Genomic DNA, 9,208 nt, shown 5'->3' on the forward strand with positions numbered 1-9,208 from the left:
GAGTTCACCAACTCTGGAATTTCTCTATCTCCAAACTTTTTGTTATGTGAAATAATAAAATTTCCTCAACTTATAAGCCACTTTTAGTTGCCTTATGTTGTTTGCAACTGAAAGCGTTCCAGTACAACCCACATTGAAGGCAACACAAAGGAGAACAGACTTTACTGAAAACACAGTAAGAGACGTGGAGGACAGGATTAAGAAAAGCAAGAAAAATGAAACAGATGAACAGAGATAAAGAGGATTAGAGAGAAAATTATAGATATAGAAAATAGCCAAGAACTATCTAAACATATAGACATTTAATGTCCCTAATAATGAGAACTAAAATACTGAATCTGAACATATATGTGAATATATAAGAAAAAAATTTTAATACACTGAGGGATACCAAATGAGCATTAACCAAATGGAAAGTCATTTTCCGTTCTAAGATAGAAAGACTCAACATCATAAAGGTGTCAGTTCTAATTAGTCTATAAATTTAACAAGATCCCAGTAAAAACACTAAGACTTTTCTTTTTTAACTAAGCAAATTGATTTGTCTAGTTCAGGGGTCACCAAACTATGGCCTATGGGCCAAGTCCAGTGCATCCTGTTTTTATAAATAAAGTTTTTTTGGCACACAGCCACACTCACTCATTTACTTATTGTTAATTGCTGCTTTCACTATACAATGGCAAAGCTGAGTAAATACTATAAAAAGCCTAAAATATTTGCTATCGGCCTTTTACAGAAAAAAAACTTTGCCAATCCTTGATCTGGTTCGTATAGAAAAACAAGAAAGCAAGAATAGTAGGAAAATTGTGAAAAGAAAGAGTAATGAAAAGTGACTAATTCTACCAGCTATTGAAATGTATTGTAAAATGATAGTAATGTATGAAATGTGACACTAGCTCATGAATAGACAATGGGCAAAATAGAAAGACCATAAATAGAATCAAATATATATAGGAATTTAGTATTTGGTAAAGATGGTATTTCAAATGATATTTCTTCTGGGGAAAGTTGGATAATTCACTAAATAGTTTTAGAACAACTGGGTAACTATTTGGGAATAAATTAGGTTGGATCTATACTTACTACTCACGTCACAATAAATTACATCGAATGATTCTGACAGGATACACGTTGGTTGCCTCCAGGGAAGGGAACCGAGCAGCTCCGCCACAGTGGTGAGAGGGACACTTGTTTTTCACTGTTCATTCTTCTATAAATGTTGAGTCTTGTTACAAATGTAGGTATTACCTATTCAAAATTAATAAGTAAAAGTTATTTTTTAAAGTAATAAGATCTAAAAATATCACAAATGACACAAGGAAAGACAAAGCCCTCACAATTTTTTATGTATGTATCTCTAAGAAATAACTATTAACACACTTAAAAAATTTATAATACTTCTTTAATATCATCAAATATCTAGTCAGTGTTCAAATTTCCCTGACTGTTTTATAAATGTCTTTCAGTTAGTTTGTTCAAATCAGGATTCAAACAAGAGCCAAACATTATGTTTTGTTTATATACATCTTTAGTGGTTTTTCTTTTAATCTATAGGTCTCCCCTCCCTTTTTCTTTTTTTTTTTCCTTGCATTTAATTTGCTGTAGAAACCAGGTTGTTTGTCCTGTAGTGTCCCACAGTCTGGAGTTGGCTTGTTTAACATGTTCCTCGGTATGCTGTATTTATTAAAAATGTGTAGTTTCCAGAGGCTGGATCAGATTGGAGGGTTTTTTTTTCCCCCTCACAGTATCTTAAAAACACCAATGTAGCAATATTACCATTAACATTTTCTGACTGAAACCTAGATGTACTCTCTGAACCTTTCTAAAATGTATTCTACAGTCACAGAGGCTCCTCCAGCCAGCTCAGAGATTCTAAGATGCTCACAGTGAGGTCCCCAGTTTAACTTTCCTACCCTGCTCCGCACGGGACTGTCAAAACAGACAAACCCTCCAGGCTGCCTCCAGTGTTCTCCTGCATGGCCCTGGGCTGGGTTCTCCCTCCTCCTGCTCGGCAGGAGAGGTGAGGGGGTAACATAGGTACAACCCTTCCATTCCAGGGAGAGGCAGGATGGTGTAGCCAAAGGGCATGGACTTTGGAATCTACAGGCCTGGATTTGAACTCTGATTTTTCCATTTTCTAGCTGTGGAAACTTGGACAAATCACTTAACTTCTCTGCATCTTCATTTTCTACAAAAAATGAAGTTAATAATACCTACCTTGCATTAACAAACTTGTTTTAATGATTAGAGATAATGCATATAAACTGTCAAGGGAGTTAGAAAGATACAGCTGTCATTCAATAAATGGGAGCTACTATTATTGCTCTAATTATTAGTGCAGTGAAAGGAGTTCTGGACAAAGATCAAAAGACTTTGGTGCCACATCTGCTTCTGCCACTTACCAGCTGCTCCAATTTAGGAAGTCACTTAACCTCTCTCTTCCTCCACTTGTAAAAAGGAAATAAAAATCCTTGCCCTGCCTACCTTAAGAACCATGGTAAGGATCAAACAAAATATATGACATTGCATCATAAATGCTAATGTGCTCTATCACGTCTAAGACATTGTTATTTTATATGTTAAGGAACATTAGCCATTCTTGGCACAGTGGTTTAGTATGTTGTATTAATCAGAGATCACAAACTGAGTGCCTGTGGAGATTTCTATCCAGCCCAGACTTATTTGTTTGGTCTGCATTATGTTGGCCCACAAAGTGTTTTTTTGTTTTTGTTTTTGTTTTTAAAGTGAATTGATCATTAACATTAAAAAATTGGGGGATTTCACAGAAGAACTCTAAGTTTCTAGCTTTTCTTGAAGACTCAAATTTGGCAACACTGGACCCAAATTCCTGAATGTCCTTAGTTAGGTGGAGATAAGCAGTAGCTAGTCTATTTAGAAGGGGCTTGAGATCTCCAGTTCCCCATGGCCCTCACCATTCCCACTTTTCTCATATCCAGCCCAATTCATTCCCTCCATGGACAGATGAGTTTGTGACCCCTGGTTATATCAGTAATATGTTACTACTCCTAAAGTATTAGCATTTGCAAGTGACATTTTATATGCACTAAAGCAAGTTCAAAGAATTCCTGTAATAATATTACTCTCACCTGCTTACATTTCAATACACTTTCTTAAGAAAGGACTTAAGTCACAGTTGTCAAACTGAGAATTTTGCATAATCCTACATATGCCCCAGCTGTGTGTCCTCCAAGTGAATATAATTTGTTAACAGCGTTATTGTAGTCTGAATGTTTGTGTCCCCCCAAAATTCCTATTTTGAAATCCTAATGCCCAAAGATGATGGTATGAGGAGATGGGTGAGGCCTTTGGGAGGTGCTGAAATCATGAGGGTGGAGCCCTTATGAATGGGATTAGTGCCTTATAAAAGAGGCTACAGAGAGATCCTTCACCTCTTCTATCATGTGAGGACACAGTGAAAAGACACCAGCTGTAAACCAGGAACAGCACCCTCGCCAGAGAACATGACCATGCTGGCACCTTGATCTTGGACTTCCAGGCTCAAGAACTGTGAGAAAATAAATTTCCATTGTTTATAAGCTACCCAGTCTGTAGTATTTTGGTATAGCAGCCCAAATGGACTAAGACAGAAAATTGATACCAAGAAGTGGGGGCGCTACTGTAACAAATACTTAAAAACGTGGAAGCAGCTTTGGGCCTGGGTCACGGGCAGAGACTACAAGTTTTGAGATGCGTGCTAGAAAAAGCCTACGTTACTGTGAACGGACTGTTAAAGGAGATTCTCCTGAGGATCCTCAGAAGGAGGACAGCTGTAGAGAAAGCCTCATCTTAGAAAATACCTAAGTGGCCGTGAACAGAATGTTGGTAAAAATATGGACAGTAAAGGCCATTCTGATGAGGTCTCAGACAGACATGAGCAACATGTTATTGGAAGCTGGAGGAAGGGCGATCCTTGTTATAAAGTGGCAAAAAACTTGGCTGAATTCTAAATTCTAGTGCCTGGCTCCTCTGCTGCCCCTAGGTGCAGCTTGGGAGGGCGCAGGTGGTAAACCTTGGTGGCCTCTAAGTGGGACACAGAGGGCACAAGCCATGGAGGCATGGCTGCCTCCCCCTGAATTTCAAAGGATGCCCAGGCAGAGGGCTGCCATGGGCGCAGGGTCGCTGCAGAGTGCCCCCACTAGAGCAATGCCCAGGGGAGCTGTGGGGCCGCCCCCCACCCTGCCTGCCCAGGGGAGCTGCAGAGAGGCCCACATCCTGCAAAGCCAGGGGGCAGAGCAGCCTGGAGTCTGGGGTGCCCCGGCCCTGCCCCAGCATGTCAGAAGATAGGACCTCTGCCCCCCCGGATCTTAGGGTTTTAGACTTGCTCCGAACCTGCTACTCCTTTCCTCTTTCCTATTTCTCCCTTTCAGAATTGGAATGTCTATCCTATGCCTGTCCCACCATTATATTTTGTAAGCACATAACAGGTTTGATTTCACAGGTTTGCAGCTGGAGAACAATTTGACTAAGATGACTGTCTCACCCATATCTGATTTGTGTCATGGGGAAAAAAGAATTTGTCTTAACATGAAACAGCTATCCCCTTGGGGTAATTTCCAGGGGGAATGAGGACTAATGTGTTATTAAACCCTTTGTAAGTCCCTGAGAGCCCCTTGGCAGGTTGTGGCCTTTAGACAAGAGACTTTCAACAATCACCCTTAACATCACTGTACATATTGTGCTTTAATGACATGACTTACACTGTCCCATGATACAGAGCAGGGGCAAGGAGAAATACAATGCCTGGGACAGCAAGATAGGTTCTTCTCTATCACCCAGGACCGTATAGAAACTCTACCAGCCTCTTCCACGTTCTGAGGAAGTAATTTGATCATGAGTTTCCATCTCTCCACAATATTGAGGGAAAAAAACCCATCAAGCGTGTAAGACAGGTCTCAGGATGTCAACGTCGTTCTTATTGCACTAATTACTGGTCCTACCAGCACTCTCATCTTCAAAGGGCCCACAGGTAATAATTAACCTAAGCACTCATTCCCTAAATTACACACCCACAAAGTTGCTAGAAGGACTCACCTGCTAGGAGACAGTTGAAAGAAGTAGACCTGGGAAAGCTGTTTAAGCAGGTTCTTGTATCTGCAAAAAACAGATAGGCAGGTTACCTGAAGTAATAGAGGTTTTGCTTAAAAATACACGTAGTCATAAAGGTGATGGAAATGTCAAAGAAATGCAAGAGCATTAGGACATTTTGGACCTCATTACTGAGTTTGTTTGCTGGGAAGATTGCACCCACCTCTAGATATTCCCTTTGACAAAGGTACAAAGATAATTCCATGGAGAAAGGATAATCTTTTCAACATATGGTGCTGGGACAATTGGATGTCCACATGCAAAAGAAATGAGCCTCAACACACACCTCACACCTTATACAAAAATTAACTCAAAATGGATCATAGACCTAAATGTAAATTGTGAAACTATAAAACTTTTAGAAGAAAACATAGAAAATCTGTGTGACCTTGGGTTTGGTGATAAGTTTTTAGCTATAATACCAAAAGCACAATATACGAAAAAAATTGATAAACTGGACTTTATAAAACTTAAAAATGTTTGCTCTGTGATTGACATTGTTAAGAGAAGGAAAAAACAAGCCAAAACCTGGGTGTAAGTCACATATTTGGTAAGGATTCATATCCAAAACATATAAAGAACCTCTAAAATTCAACAATATGAAAATAAACCTAATTTAAAATTGGTCAAAATATCTGAATGGACACTTCGCCAAGGAAAATATATGGATGGCATATAAGTATATAAAAAGATGTTCGATAGCATTTGTCATTAGGTAGATGCAAATTAAAACCACAATCAGATACCACTACATACCTAATAAAAGGGTTAAAATCCAAAAACTGACAATACCAAATGCTGATGAGAATGCAGAGCAATAGGAATGGACATTCATTCCTGGTGGGAATGCAAAATAGTACAGCCACTTTGGAAGACAGTTGGCAGTTTCTTATCGTTAAATATAAACTTACCATACAACCTAGCAAATCCACTGCTAGTTATTTACCCAAGTGAATTAAAAATTTATGTTCCCACAAATCCTATATATAAATGTTTATAGAGCTTTATTGATAGTCACCAAAAACTGGAAGCAACAAAGATGTCTTTTAACAGGTAAACGGAAAAACAAAACCATGGTACATCCCTACAACGGAATACTATTCAGTAATAAAAAGGGATGAGCTACTGAGTCACACAAGTGCATGAATCTTAAACACATTTTACTAAGTGAAAGAAACTGGACTCAAAAGTCTACATATTGCATAATTTTATTCATATGACATTCTGGGAAAGGCAAAACTATAAGCATGGAAACAGATGAGTGGTTGTCAGGGGTTAAAAGAAGAGGAGGGGACGGGGGCTGGCCTGGTGATGTAGCAGGTAAGTTTGCTTGCTCCACTTTGGTGGCCCGGGGTTCGCAGGCCCAGATCCCAGGCGCAGACCTACGCACTGCTTATCAAGCCATGCTATGGCGGCGTCCCATATAAAGTAGAGGAAGATGGGCATGGGTGTTAGCCCAGGGCCAATCTTCCTCAGCGACAAAGAGGATTGGCAACAGATGTTAGTTCAGGGCTAATCTTCCTCAAAAATAAAAAAAGAAGAAGAAGAAGGGGAGAGATTTATCACAAAGGGGACACACGAGGGAATTTTTAGGGCGATGGAAATATTCTGTATGGTAGTATACAAGTGGTGGATACAAGCATTTGTAAAAACCTGTAGAACTGTACATCACAAAAGAGTGAATTATAATGTGTATAAATCAAAAGAAAATCAACCAGGATGTTAGGCATCCCAGGATGGAATGCAGACTGGGACTAATGAATCTAACTGTATTGCACAGGTGAATATTACCATATATCTTCATTTTACTGAAGAGAGTAAGGGGAAAAAGGAGCCATCATAAGTAACTTTGGATAATGGTGTTTTGACTGGAAACCTTAAAGCTAAAGATAAAAAACTATATATAAATATGATACTCCAGTTGGTAAATTTGTTTTTCATGGGAGATTGTTCTTGTTGTTAGTGCCATCAAGTTGATGTGACCCCTAGTGACCCCGTGTACAGCACAGCAGAACCCTGCCCAGTCTTTTTGCACCATCCTTTCACCTTCCAGTGCCATATCAGACAATGCTCCACTGCTTTTCACAGAGTTTTCTTGGCCAATTTTTTTTTTTGGAAAGTGGGTGTCCAGATTCTTCTTCCTAATCTGTCTTAGTCTGGAAGCTCTGCTGAAACCTGTCCACCATGGGTAACCCTGCTGGTATTTGAAATACTGGTGGCATAGCTTTCAGCATCACAGCACACTCAGCTGCCACAGTATGATAACCTACAGATGGGTGATGTGGCTCACTAACTGGGAAATGAACCTGGGCCACAGTGGTGAGAGCGCCAAATCTTAACCACTAGGCCACCAGGACTAGCTTCTCATAGGAGTACATTTAACAATTCCAAAACTACTTTATATGTATACTAAGGTTGAAAAAAATAAGTAAATAAATGGTAGATAATGGGAGCTAGGTTTCTTACTTTGCTTACAAATAAGCAAAGGGAAAATGCTAGAATGTATCCTGTGGTTCTCGATTAGAGTTGAAGACAGTATGAACTCATATTTAGTTTAATGTATATACAGATAGATATAGAAATAATTCTCGATATGTGTGTATACACAGATCACTATATATTCACATGTTTCCTAGCTCTGCTGAGAAGGCCTAAAAGTAGTAACACTTCAGTAGCAATGAGTACACCCGGCACCCAGATCTTAGTTTCTAAATACCATGCTCCAATTAAAGGAATCAGGACTCCTTGGAGGAATGGCTGATTGTAGGGGTGGAACAGGAAAAATACAAGATGAGCCTGGGGCATTTTGTAGTGCCAGAAAGTACAGAAATGCTCAAATACCAAAGAATGATTGCACAACATTGTGAATGTACTTAATACCACTGAACAGTACACTTAAGAGATGGCTAAGATGGTAAATTTTATGTTATGTGTATTTTACTGAACAAAAAAAGTTGAGAGCCTGTGAAAGGGACACAGAAGCCAGCCTGAAAATGGTCCCAATGGGCAAAGCTGGAACAATTTGAACAACAAAATGTACCATTTTGCATTCCCACCACCATCAAATAACATAGTGTTGGATTATAATCGAAATACAAAACAAATACACATGAGCCCCTACTGATATAAATAAAATGATTGAATAAACAAATAAAAAGGAGAGAAGAGGCAAAATTTCTTACAGAAGAATTCCAAATTATTTCTGTGGATACTCCCCTCCAGGAGGTGGAGCTTGAGAGTGAGCTAGACTAAGTGACTTGCTTCCAGAGGAAAAAGAAAAATAGTAGCTTTGCTATTAAGGCAGACAGCACCTTCACAAAGTGACCAAGATTAACTCACCGGTAATGAGTCATGTTACCAGCATGCACTCCTGATATGATGTAATGAAAAGAGCACTTCACCTCCATGGTCTTCTTCCCCCAAACCCATAAGCCCAGTCTAATGGTGAGAAAAACATTTGACTCACCCAAATGTAGGGATATTCAGCAAAATACCTGACCAGTGCTCTTTGAAACCGTCAAGGTCATGAAAAACAGGAAAATCTGAGATACTGTCACAAACCAGAGAAGACTAATGAGGTAGGACAACTAACTGTAATGTAGGATCCTGGATTGGATCCTGGAACAAAAAAAAGAACATTAGTGGAAAAACTTGTGAGGTTTGAATTAAGTTTAGAGTTTAGTTAACACTAATGTACAAATGTTGGTTTCTCGGTTTTGACAAATGTACCACGGTTATGTGAGACATTAACAATAGGAGAAACTGAGTGAAGGGCATATGGGCACTCTCTATCTCTGACTTTCCTGTAAATCTAAAATTATTCCAAAATAAAAAGTTTGTTTAAAAAAACCAAAAAGAAAAATTTGACAATAAAAGTAATGGGAACATCAAAGAAACACAAAACATCAGTACAAATTGGGCTTTGTGGCCATGATTGATGGCTAAGAGGATCCCTCTCAGCTCTAGAGATTCTCATTCCTTATCTGATTACCCACGAAACAGCAGGGGTTTGTTGATCATTGCTCTAGTGTGGTAGTTCTCTAATTTTGTGTGTATCAGAATCACCTGGAAATTAATAAAAACTGCTGGAACCAAGGCTTAC

Source organism: Diceros bicornis, chromosome 10, assembly GCF_020826845.1.
Source record: "Diceros bicornis minor isolate mBicDic1 chromosome 10, mDicBic1.mat.cur, whole genome shotgun sequence".
In the NCBI taxonomy this organism is placed as follows: Eukaryota; Metazoa; Chordata; class Mammalia; order Perissodactyla; family Rhinocerotidae; genus Diceros; species Diceros bicornis.